Raw genomic sequence first — 13,079 nt, 5'->3', positions numbered from 1 at the left:
TGCAACATACTGACACCCACCTGGGTCATCAACAGGGTTGAAAGGAGAGGTTATTGTGACACTCTCACAAGGTTATGAGACATTTCACCACTACTTGTCCTTAGCATGGAATGGTCTTGTCTGTGCCTGCTGTTGCTTAGCTCCCTAAAACCAGCAGCCTCTGACAGCACAAGCACTGCCTTCCAGGCTTCCACGGGCCTCAGTCTTCTGTGCAGGCTCATCCTGTTGGGATCCAGGAAGGAGGAAGAAAGCCTGCTCACTGCTAAAGGACCTCCCCACAGCCTAAGGGGAGGATCCACAGGTCCAGGATTCCAAATAATTACAGGGGACAACTACGGAAATAACAGGAACGGGAGTGAGGTCACAGGGCTAAACAAAGGGAACCTGACAGGGACACCAAGCAGAGAACCCCGGGCAACGCCCACTGCTCCTCGAAGGCGTCAAGGGAGCCAGCAGATGCTGCCCAGAGGAACTCTGCCCGGATGCATGAATGGACTCAGGAGCGGAAATAGGCCCCACAGATGCAGGAAACCCCATCGGCCAACCTCCTCTCCCTGGTTTTGTAGATGTCCATTTTGGACCGGGCTAAGAGGAGGTTGACAAGGAGGTCCTGTGACTTTGTGGGGCCATGGATAGGGAGTGCGTAGATGAGAAGGCGAGGGGAAAAAGTGCAACCAAAAAAATAATAAAATATCTAGGGGGAGCCGGAATAGGGGCTGCAACCTGGCGCACTCCAGATAAACGTGTGCCAAGGTCTCTCTCACGCTGCAAAAGGGGCAGGTGTCCGAGAGGGGAGTGAACCGCACCAAGTACACACCCGTGCTCATGGCGCTATGAAGGAGTCGCCAGCTGATGTCCCCAGCAGGCCTCAGGAACAGGGTAGAATATAGGCTGGCCCACCGGGGCTCCTCACCCTCCAGAGGTGGCAAGAGGTCCCGCCACTTCGTGTCGGGGCGGGACGAGAGGGTGAGGACGTGAAGAGTGTGGAGCACGAGTGTGTTCAGATGCTTTCTTGGCATGGTGCAGAACCGAACTGGCTGCAAGTTGTGCAGCCGGATCACAGTAAAGGGGTGGAATGGCCTGGCAGGTCCACGGGGCAGGGGCCTGATGAAAAGGTCCAGAGGGCCTGGGGTGGGTGGGGCATGCCCTCTTGCAGGACCCACTTGAGGAAGACCCGAGCAGTGGGCGATAAAGCAGCCCTCACCTCCAGAAGTACACGCCGGGGAGTACAAGGCCTGGAGAGCCCCATATGCTGAGCGAGCATCAGGGGATCCAGCCAGTCTCCCCAGTTGTAGTCCAGGAGCTCTCCTACTCTGGTGACTTCTGCCAGGACCAACCTCTGGTGCACCGAGGGGGATTCCACCACCTGCACACAGAGCTGGGGGTTGTGTAGCATGATCTCCACGAGGAGATCCACCCCCTCAGCAGCCGCCACAGACCTGGTGGCCGAAACCAGTTTCCAGGTCCGGAGGAGGTCCTGGTAGAAGACCAGCAGCCCAGAGAGGTCTCGCGGAAGACCCCTCAGATGGAGATAAAGGAGCTGCCGGTCGTATCGGAGCCCTCGGAAGCGGTGCAGGAAGGTATGCACCAGTACGCTCCACGCTGGACTACCTGCTCCATAAAGGAGCCTCTGCAGACCCTGGAGGCAGAAGACGTGGACCTGAGTGCGCAGGCACTTCAGGCCCTGTCCTCCCTCCTCCAGGTGCAGGTGGAGGACCCCTGCAGAGACCCAGTGCAGTCCTGGCCAGAAGAACTCCAGGACCAATGTCCAAAGGTTGGCCAGGAAGCCCGGGGCCAGGACCAGGGTGTTGAGCCGGTGCCAGAGCATGGACAGGACTAGCTGATCAAGCACCAGTGCCCTCCCTCGGAGGGAGAGGCACCAGAATAGTCCTGTCCCTCTCTGGAGCCGCTCTGCCACCCTGCCCTCTAAACCTTGCCAGTTCTCTGGCAGAGACGGTTGCATCGCAGAAGGGTAAATGCCAAGGTAGAGCTGTGGATCCGCGCTCCATCGGACGGCCTGAAGCGCGGGTGGGAGGGAGCTCACCTGCCACCTGTCCCTGACCACCAGGCCAGAGCTTTTGACCCAGGTGACCCGGGCGGAGAAGGCTGCTAAGTAGACGGTCTGGCAGGCCTCCACCCGCGCCAAGTCGCCCGGGTCCTGGACCACAAGGACCACATCGTCAGCGTACGCCGATAGGACCAGCTCCAGCTCCAGCTCTCCCAGCACCAACCCTGTCAACCTCCAGCGGTGATAGGCAGGCGCAACCAACTCCAAGTCCTCAGAGCACTCACTGTCCAGCTCTTACCCACTGCACACACAGAAATTACAAGGTTTGTTATCCCCAAGAGGACAGTATGACCCAAGGTGCCTAGGGTAGCCCACACTGACAATGCCAAGGTCAGGGCAGGTTGCAAAACAGAGAGCAGATTATCCCCAAAATGGTGATTAACACTGTAGTTAGATTCACCAACCAGTCACAATCTGTGCTCCTGATCCCCCACACTGGTTATCAAGAAGTTGGAAAAAAAGAAATCACAATGCCCCCTTTATTGCATTCAAGTCTCTGGCTCTCAGTCAACAACTAGGTCCAGTAAAGTCAGAAGTTATTTAAAACTATTCACTATACAATATGTTCTGATCCCCAAAGGGCCAGCCACATTACCAGATCAATACTAGTTTGGATCTTACCCAAAATACTATGCTGCCAGCCAATCCTTTAGTATCTAAAACCAAAGGTTTATTAGAAAAGAAAAGAACGTGAAGAGAGTTGTTAAACAGTCAAAGCAATGAGATACATACATATGACTTCAGAGTCCATATATCTGGTTCTTAGCAGCATTGGTGAGTTTGCTGGCTTCTAAAGTGCCCCTGGAACACATCCAAAGCTTGGATGGGTCATTCAGCCCCCTTGTTCAAAGCTTCAGTTTGCAGAGAATTTACTCCAGAGGTAAGAAGCAGGATTGAAGACAAAATGGAGACGATGCAGCTGCCTTTTTCTATCCTTTGCCATATGGCTTGTACATCCTCTGTCCCAAACACAAGCTCACAGCAGATGGGTATGGAAAAGCACGTTGAGTCCCCTATCCACAGGCATGTCCCTACATGTCCCCCTGACTTATAAGTGTAGCCCCTGGCTTCTCTCAATGGGTTCATTGTACAGCTGATTGCTCTTGATGGGCCATTAAGCAGGCTGGATAGTGCTGATGCCAATCTGTCTGGGATGTCATCCAGATACACAGCACAAGTTTGAGATATCAATATATCACACATATTTATAACTCACAATACAAAGATGATAACAACGAGGAGTCCGGTGGCACCTTAAAGACTAACAAATTTATTTGGGCATAAGCTTTCGTGGGTAAAAAACCCACTTCTTCAGATGCAATGCTTCTCATACTTAGCAAATCATACCTTTTCCCCTGATACCTTACATGGCATATCTTGTAAGATTCATTGCAATTTTGTAATATTAGTATCAATAATATTAGAAATGGTCACCTATATTCCATACAGCGTCACAGTCAGTCCACACACTAGCTTGTTTTATTCAGCTGAGGATAAACTGCTATATACCAATCACGAGAACTGAGATATGGTTATAGTGAAAACAATCATAACTTTATTATCAAAGTCTAACATTTAAGAGATAGTGAGTACGAATAATAATGGAATCAGAAATAGTTACATATAAAACAAAAATATAGCATGCTTTCTAGAGTCTTAACTTAACTTCAGCAGGCTAACCCCTTGTCAAAAGTAGTTTATCTCACCTAAACCAATCTCATAGTGTCTCTAACCAACAGGGCTGGATCCCTCTTTCATGAATGCAAAAAGTGATGTCCTTTTTCGCTTCCTCTGGGGAAGATAAAGAGCTGTCTTTTTACCTTCCCTGTAGAGTCCCCCAAATCACTGTCTGACCCCATTTGCCTTTGATGGTGTGTAGTCCCAGATGGACTCCTCATCCCAAGAGGGATGCACCTGAAGTGATAACGATAGTAAGAAGAGGTTGAATGAAAGGAACTCCCATACAGACTTTCAAAAGGTTCTTCCACCAGTTGAGTGAGTCCAGAACCTGACAGTAAACAGACACTTGTTTGTCCAGACTGTGCTTATTCGATATATAAACTGTCCTGAATCAAACACCAGAGATAAAATCATAGAATCATAGAATATCAGGGTTGGAAGGGGGGGATATCCAGGAATATCAGGAGGTCATCTAGTCCAACCCCCTGCTCAAAGCAGGACCAACCCCCAACTAAATCATCCCAGCCAGGGCTTTGTCAAGCCTGACCTTAAAAACTTCTAGGGAAGGAGATTCCACCACCTCCCTAGGTAACCCATTCCAGTGTTTCACCACCCTCATAGTGAAAAAGTTTCTCCTAATATCCAACTTAAATCTCCCCCACTACAACTTGAGACCATTACTCCTTGTTCTGTCATCTGCTACCACTGAGAACAGTCTAGAGCCATCCTCTTTGGAACCCCCTTTCAGGTAGTTGAAAGCAGCTATCAAATCCCCCCTCATTCTTCTCTTCTGAAGACTAAACATCCCCAGTTCCCTCAGCCTCTCCTCATAAGTCATGCGTTCCAGTCCCCTACTCATTTTTGTTGCCCTCCGCTGGACTCTTTCCAATTTTTCCTCATCCTTCTTGTAGTGTGGGGCCCAAAACTGGACACAGTACTCCAGATGAGGCCTCACCAATGTCGAATAGAGGGGAACGATCACGTCCCTCAATCTGCTGGCAATGCCACTGGCCTTCTTGGATTCTTCCATCCTAAGTGCAGGACTCTGCACTTGTCCTTGTTGAACCTCATCAGATTTCTTTTGGCCCAATCCTCCAATTTGTCTAGGTCCCTCTGTATCCTATCCCTACCCTCCAGCGTATCTACCACTCCTCCCAGTTTAGTATCATCTGCAAACTTGTTGAGGATGCCAACAACTTGTTGAGGAATCCTCCAGATCATTTATGAAGATATTGAACAAAACCAGCCCGAGGACCGACCCCTGGGGCACTCCACTTGATACTGGCTGCCAACTAGACATGGAGCCATTGATCATTACCCATTGAGCCTGACAATCTAGCCAGCTTTCTATCCACCTTATAGTCCATTCATCCAGCTCATACTTCTTTAATTTGCTGGCAAGAATACTGTGGGAGACTGTGTCAAAAGCTTTGCTAAAGTCAAGGAACAACACGTCCACTGCTTTCCCTTCATCCACAGAGCCAGTTATCTCATCATAGAAGGCAATTAGATTAGTCAGGCATGACTTGCCCTTTGTGAATCCATGCTGACTGTTCCTGATCACTTTTCTCTCCTCTAAGTGTTTCAGAATTGATTCCTTGAGGACCTGCTCCATGATTTTTCCAGGGACTGAGGTGAGGCTGACTGGCCTGTAGTTCCCCGGATCCTCCTTCTTCCCTTTCTTAAAGATGGGCACTACATTAGCCTTTTTCCAGTTATCCAGGACCTCCCCGGATCACCATGAGTTTTCAAAGATAATGGCCAATGGCTCTGCAATCACATCCGCCAACTCCTTTAGCACTCTCGGATGCAACGCATCTGGCCCCATGGACTTGTGCTCGTCCAGCTTTTCTAAATAGTCCTGAATCATTTCTTTCTCCACAGAGGGCTGGTCACCTCCTCCCCATGCTGTGCTGCCCAGTGCAGTAGTCTGGGAGCTGACCTTGTTCGTGAAGACAGACGCAAAGAAAGCATTGAGTACATTAGCTTTTTCCACATCCTCTGTCACTAGGTTGCCTCCCTCATTCAGTAAGGGGCCCACACTTCCCTTGGCTTTCTTCTTGTTGCTAACATACCTGAAGAAACCCTTCTTGTTACTCTTAACATCTCTTGCTAGCTGCAACTCCAGTGTGATTTGGCCTTCCTGATTTCACTCCTGCAAGCCCGAGCAATATTTTTATACTCATCTCTGGTCGTTTGTCCAATCTTCCACTTCTTGTAAGCTTCTTTTTTGTATTTAAGAGCAGCAAGGATTTCACTGTTAAGTCAAGCTGGTCGCCTGCCATATTTACTATTCTTTCTACACATCGGGATGGTTTGTCCCTGTAACCTCAATAAGGATTCTTTAAAATACAGCCAGCTCTCCTGGACTCCTTTCCCCCTCATGTTATTCTCCCAGGGGATCTTGCCCATAATCTTGTGTGTTGGATCATGATGGTGCAAGCTGCCATATGATCTAAAAGCTGGAGACCATTTCATGCTGAGGTTTGAGGACTTATATGAATCCTTGCAATAGATGTTTTCATGTTCGAGAACCTGTCCACAGGCAGGTAAGCCCTGGCTGTCACAGCATCTAGAGATGCTCCTATAAATCTATCCATTGAACTGGGGTCAAAACAGACTTTGAGATTGTATTGGAGGCCTCAACAGTAGAACAGAGACTTTGTTGTTTGTACTGCCAATAGAACTTCTTGGTAAGATTGACCGCTGAATAGCCAATCATCGAAATAAGGGAAGATTATTATTGATAGTTGACATAGGTGGGTGGCTATGAGTGCCATGATCTCTGAGAACACCCTTGGGGCAGAGGAGAGGCTCAAAGGGAACGCACAGTACTAGAAGTGATCATGGTCAACTGTAAAACAAAGAAATGTCTTGTGAGAGGTGAATCACAACATGAAAATATGCATCTGGAAGATTGAGAGTTTACAAACCAATCCCCATAAGTTAGGGAGAAAATTATAGCTGCAAGGGTCAATATCCTGAATTTCTGCTGTTTCACATAATTGTTTAGATGTTTGAGATTTATATTGCTCTCCATCCCCCATTCTTTAGGGGCCCAGAAAGTACTTGAAATAGAACCCCTTTCTTCTGTGCTAGACTGGAACTACTTCTATGTCCCCTTAAGCGTACAAGAGAGGCACCTTCCTGCCTCAGCAACTGATCGAGATGAGTGAGATGAGTCCCTGAAAAAGGATGGGGAAAGAGAGATTAAGTGGACTGAATAACCAGATGTTATGACCTCCAAAGCCCATTTGTCAAACATTATTTTCTCCCATTCAGGCTGAAATTGGGAGAGGCAGTATCCAAAGTGGGGAAGGAGGATGGGATAGTGCAGCTGTACATTCTTGTGCAATGGTTGGTCTAGATTCTTGACTAAGCCATCAGAACGGATATTTGAATGAAATGGATGGCTTGGATAAGGTAGCTTTTTTGAGTACCTCGGGCTCTTGGCAGGAGGCTCAGGGGATCTTTTTACACTAGAGAAATGAATGGGGTGAGATCTCTGAGCTACATTGTCTTTGCAGGTATATAAAACCTGAGAGATCTAAGTGTGGCCCTTGAATCTTTTAAAGTATGAAGTAAGTCATTGGTAGGCTAACCAAACAACTTGAGACCATCCAAAGGGAGGTCCTCAACAGTACTCTGCACCTCCGTGGGGAATCTGGACAACTGAAACCAAGATGGTCATCACATTACAATTGTGGTGGAAATGGATCAGGCTGCAGTATTGGCCAATTTAAGGAGGCTTGTAATTATGTTTTTGCTAAGAGTTCTCCTTCCTTTATGATGGCCTTAAACTGCTTGTGGTGCTCCTCTGGCAAATGCTCAATAAAGATGTTGAATTCATTATAAATCAGATAGGCATATTTTGACATGAGTGCTTGATGGTTAGCTATTCTGAATTGCAATGCTACAGAAGATTAATACTTATGACTGAAGAGGTTGAATCACTTCTGGTCAAAGTTGCAAGGGGTAGCCATTGTATTGTGCTGTCTCCTGCATTCATTAACTGCACAAATCAGGGAATTTGGTGTTGGGTGTGAAAATAAAAATTCTGAGTTCTTGGTTGGAACACTATAATTTTGTTGGCACGTTGACAGGAAGGAGGTACTGTAGCTAGAGTCTGCCATATGGTCTTAGCAGTCTCTAGCAAAGCTTCATTCACAGGAAGGACCACACATGCAGAAGCTGAAGTATGTAAAATGTCCAGGAGTTTTTGATAAGAGTCTTGGACTGCTTCTATAGGGATTTGAAGAGTATCAGCAATGCGCTTCATCAGCTCCTATCCGAATTGTCTGAAGTCATCTGGCAGGGAAAGTGGTAGAGGATTACAGCCTCATCTGGCAATGATGACAAAATATATGTGTGAGGTGTTACCTCTTTGTCAGCCCTTGCCTCCTGCTCCTCAAAGGTCTCCTCTAATGGTTCACGTTGACAAGGTGGAACTGAAGGCTGGGGAGAATGGGTCTGCCTATGCTCCTTATAAAAGTGACTTATGAACTGATGATATAGAACCCAGGAGTACACTGGAGGTGGGGGGGAAAGGAGGAGGCATCCTCCATTGATCATATTAGGTAGATGGGGTCCAAGGTCATCTTTCCTCCATCCTTTTAGAATGGGGAGGAGAATGCTGTCTCACCGAATAAACAGGAGAACCCTGTACCAAAATCTACAAGTCAGAAGAGTCATTGTCAACATATTCCAGGAGAGGTGATAGTTGTTAACCCTGGATGGTTGAATTTGGTGTTTAAGGAGATCCTAATGAAAAATGTGGAGTTGGTGACCCAGAAAATCTTGGTGCAGACAGTTGCCCAGTACTGGGGACTCTGGCTCATTAGACACAAGAAGGTCCTTTGAGTATCTAAACTCCTGCGGTACCAGTGGTACATAGGCTAGAATTAAACAAGCTTCTGGGGAGGCCAACTTTGGTGCCAATATGTGTACATCTGTGCTATAGACCCCAATGATTAGTATGAGTGTGTTCAAAGTCAAACTCCAGTGGTACCAATGTAGAGGTACGGGATGAGAGTATAGGTACTGGGGATACAGAAGAGTCCAATGGCTTAGACTTTTCTGTCATAGAACTTTTACTAGTATGGATATGACCACCCAAAGCTGAAGAGGTTTTCAATACTGATTCTGTTTAGTAGTAGAATGGGTATTAGGGGAAGCCTTACCATCCTCACAACACCGGAACCACTCAGAGCCTGAGTAGAAATCACTCAGGCACCTGAGGTCTCTGGATCATTTTTCTCAGTCAATGACGGAGACTTCTTAGAAGGATATTTAGCATGTCTACTGTTCTGGTTGGTACCCAGAGACTTAGAACATGAAGCTTTCTGTACCACAGACTCAGATGCAGGCACTGTCTCCCCTAAGGTTTTCAGAGACCTGGAGATGGATGCAGTAGCAGCGGTTGTATCCCTTGGGGCTCTAAGTGACCAGGATTCTGAAATAGATGGAGCACTAAGTGTGCTTGGAGCCCAATGTACAAGTGTTTGTCACAGCCCAGGACAGAGGCTGGTCTTAGAGCTTGCTCCATCATCAATAATTTGAATTTGATCTCCCTCTTTTTCTGAGATCTGCTTTTGAAGGAGGAACAGATCTTACACTTATGCAGTATATCAGTGCCTCCAGTGATGAGCTTCCAAAATCTTAACAACGGGTTCCCACCGCACCCCACGAGGGGGTCGTTGCCCACCCCCGCCCCCCGGGACTCCTGCCCCATCCAACCTCTCCCGTGTTCCTTGACGCCCCCCCCAGGATCCCTTCCCCATCCACCCCCCTCCCCTGTCCCCTGACTGCCCCCAGAACTGGGCAGGAGGGTCTCGTGGGCCACCATAGTGGGTGCCCACCCCACCCATAAGAGCCAGAGGCACCTGCCGGGGGGCGAGGTGGGGAGTCCCGGCAGTGCTTACCTGGGGCAGCTCCCAAGAAGCATCCGGCAGGTCCCTCTGGCTCCTAGGGGCGGGGGAGCATAGCTGGGGGGGAGCAGGGGGAGCGGCCGCTCCTCCACTGATCACATCAAAAGTGGTGCCTTAGGCGCTGACTCCCTTGGTGCTCCGGGGCTGGAGCACCCACGGGGAAAATTTGGTGGGTGCAGAGGACCCACAAGCAGCTGCCCTCCACTCTGCCTCTGCCTCCTCCCCTGAACGCACCTCTCCGCTCTGCTTCTCCACGCCCCCCTCCGGCGTCCCGCAAATCAGCTGTTCGGCAGGAAGCCGGGGAAGACTGAGAAGCAGGCCGTGGCTTCCTGCCCGGGGGAAGGTGGCAGAGGTGAGCTGGGGCGGGGAGCAGTTCCCCTGCGCACCCCTCCCCCGGGTTACCTGCTGCAGCGCTGGCGGCCCTCCTCACACACACACACACCCCCCCCGGCCCGAGCTCACCTCCGCTCTGCCTCCCTGGGTGTGAGCGGGAAGCCGCTGCTTGCTTTTCAGCCTGCCCCGGCTTCCTGCATGAACAGCTGATTTGCGGGAAGCCTGGGGGGGCAGAGAGGCAGAGTGGGGCGGTGCGTTCAGGAGAGGAGGCGGAGGCGGAGCGGAGGTGATCTGGGGCCGGGGGAGGGGTGGGGAGCTGCCGGTGGGTGGTCTGCACCCACCAAATTTTCCCCTTGGGTGCTCCAGGGTTGGAGCACTCATGGAGTCGGCACCTAAGGCGCCACTTTTGGCCGGTTAAATTTAGAAGCCCTTTTAGAACCAGTTGTCCCTCGCGGAACAACCGGTTCTAAAAGGGCTTCTAAATTTAACAACCGGTTCTAGCGAACTGGTGCGAACCGGCTCCAGCTCACCACTGGGTGCCTCCCAAACAGTGGAGGCACCAAGAATGGCTGTCACTTACCAGGATAGCTTCCTGGCAGGAAAAACACCCTTAAAACCTGGGGATCCCAGCATACCCCAGAACAAGAAATCCAGAGCAACTGCTCAATTAGGGGGAAACTAACAAAAGGGGAATAACAGCAACCCCAAACTAACAACTAGCTAAACTAAACTAACAAACTATACTAAAACCTAAGCCTCAGTAAAGTGGACATACTCAATTTACCATCTCAAGCTTCAGGCAATTGACAAGGAACTGAGAGTGGTTTGCCTGAACAGCCCTATATAGCCTTGGTACAATGGATGTGTCAGGCGCATGCATGGGTCAAACAGGCACTGCTACCAAAAGTCTCCATCACACCTGCATTCACACCTGAAGTGAAGCATACATAGGGACAATACTCAAAGAAGAGCCTTTAGATCAGGAGTGGGCAAACTTTTTGGCCCGAGGGCCACATCTGGAAATAGAAATTGTATGGTGGGCCATGAATGCTCATGAAATTGGGGTTGGGTGTGGAACAGGGCGAGGGCTCTGGCTGGGGGTGCGGGCTCTGGGGTCGGGTCAGAAATGAGGAGTTCAGGATGAGGGAGGGGGCTCCAGGCTGAGGCAGGGGGAGTTTATGGGGGGGTGAGGGCTCCAGCTGGGGGTGCAGGCTCTGGGATGGGGCTGAGGATGAGGAGTTTGGGATGCAGGAGCGACCTCTGGGCTAGGACCAAGGGGTTTGGAGGGCGGGAGGAGGATCAGGGCTGGGGCAGGGGGTTGGGGCATGGGATGGTGGTTCAGGGGTGCAGGCTCCGGGCGGCACTTACTTCAATCAGCTCCCGGAAGCAGCGGTATGTCCCCGCTCCAGCTCTTACATGGAGGAGCGGCCAGGCGGCTCTGCTGCATGATGCCCCATCTGCAGACACCACCCCTGCAGATCCCATGCTCCCTGCTCTCAGTTCCAGTGCCCAGCCCCACCCTGGCTTGAAGCAGTCATCACAGAGAAAGCTGGCTTCACCCTTACACCCTTTCAGGAGAATGCTCAGTCACTCTGTGGGGATAGTGCAGTGCATTAGCAGTCTGGTCAGAACTAGGAGCTATAAGAGACTTGACTATGCTCAGTGAGGACTGATTCTTTGGAGGTTTTGGTTACTAAAACCAAAGTCTACTGTGTATGTGAAACCTCTATAATTTTTCAAAGGCTTCTAACTTAGCCAAACTGGGTGGATTTTCTTGTGGATGGCAAAAGACACATCCCTGAAACAAAGGCCAACCCTTACCAAATTTCAAGTTCCTGTTTCAAATTGTGGGGGCACTAGAGCTGTTCAAAGAGAAGGTCGTTAGAAATCTTTAACATGGGCATAGTGTGTCCTGGCCTTGTTGTTGGAAATGGCAGAACTGTTTTGGCTGAAATTTTCCAAATACATTAAGCCTGCAGCAAACATCCAACCTGGAAAATGTCATCCCCAAAACAGTTAAAGTTTGACAAAGTTATAAGCAACTTGAAACAGGGTCTTGGAGTGGGACAACCTTAATAATAAGCAGAACTACAAGCCCCACCTATAGTCATCTGATAATAGAATTTTTTGAAACTATAGTTGCAATTTCCCTGAAGAATAATGCATTTGTAGTTTAACAAAACCTTTACAAGAAAGTTTAATTTATGGTAAAGGTATGTATATATGTAGACTTCCATTTGAGGTTGCTCTATATTTGCCATTAGTGTTTCTTTTTCAGAGCGGGTTTTGTATTATGTGTTTATTTTGAGGTTACTAGTGAAAGAATACTATTTATTTTGTGTCAGAGTTAGGGTTATTGCGTTGAGATGAAATGTGCATTTTTCTCCACTTAATGTGTTTACTTTATGTCAGCAGTTTAAGATTTTTATATATTTCATATATAGTGGGGTGTGGGTGTGATGGATAGTCTGCCCTTTTCAGGGAGTACTGTTTACTGTTCAATCCTTCCCATTACCTGGCAAGGCCCTTTTAAGACTTTGGGGTGGTCTGATACACAAAGCCTGAGGAGATATGGGGAGATAGGAAAGGGGTATGTGACATGCCCAGAGTACAATCTGGACCAATTAACAGCTGTGTCACTCAGCTCTGTAAGCTGGGGTGCCTTTTACACTGCTTTGCTGTGAGACCTACCACTCCGGTCTGCTCAGACACAGCCTCCAGCACGTAAATTACTCCCAGCTATAATGTGAGAGTGTTGCAGCCAGCCACTTTTGGATTACACTGCACAGTGACACCAGCACACTCCCAGTCCCAGACTTTCCCCAGAAATGTACCTCTTGTACTGGCCAGCTCTCTCCTGGATAATACAAAGTCATATTAAGTCCATCATTTTATTAATATAAAATGATAGGCACAAATACTTTTCCCAAATGGAGTTTCTCAAACACTTCCGTTCAAACATACTAGTTTAGATAAAACAATAAAACAAGTTTATTAACTACAAAGAGATAGATTTTAAGTGAATGCAAATAATGAGACATAAGTCAGAACTGGTTACAATAAAAATAAAA

The sequence above is a fragment of the Lepidochelys olivacea genome (genome assembly GCF_965140295.1).
Source record: "Lepidochelys olivacea isolate rLepOli2 genome assembly, chromosome: 2".
In the NCBI taxonomy this organism is placed as follows: domain Eukaryota; kingdom Metazoa; phylum Chordata; order Testudines; family Cheloniidae; genus Lepidochelys; species Lepidochelys olivacea.
The sequence above is the reverse complement of the archived record's forward strand: the minus strand, read 5'-3'. Positions refer to the sequence as shown.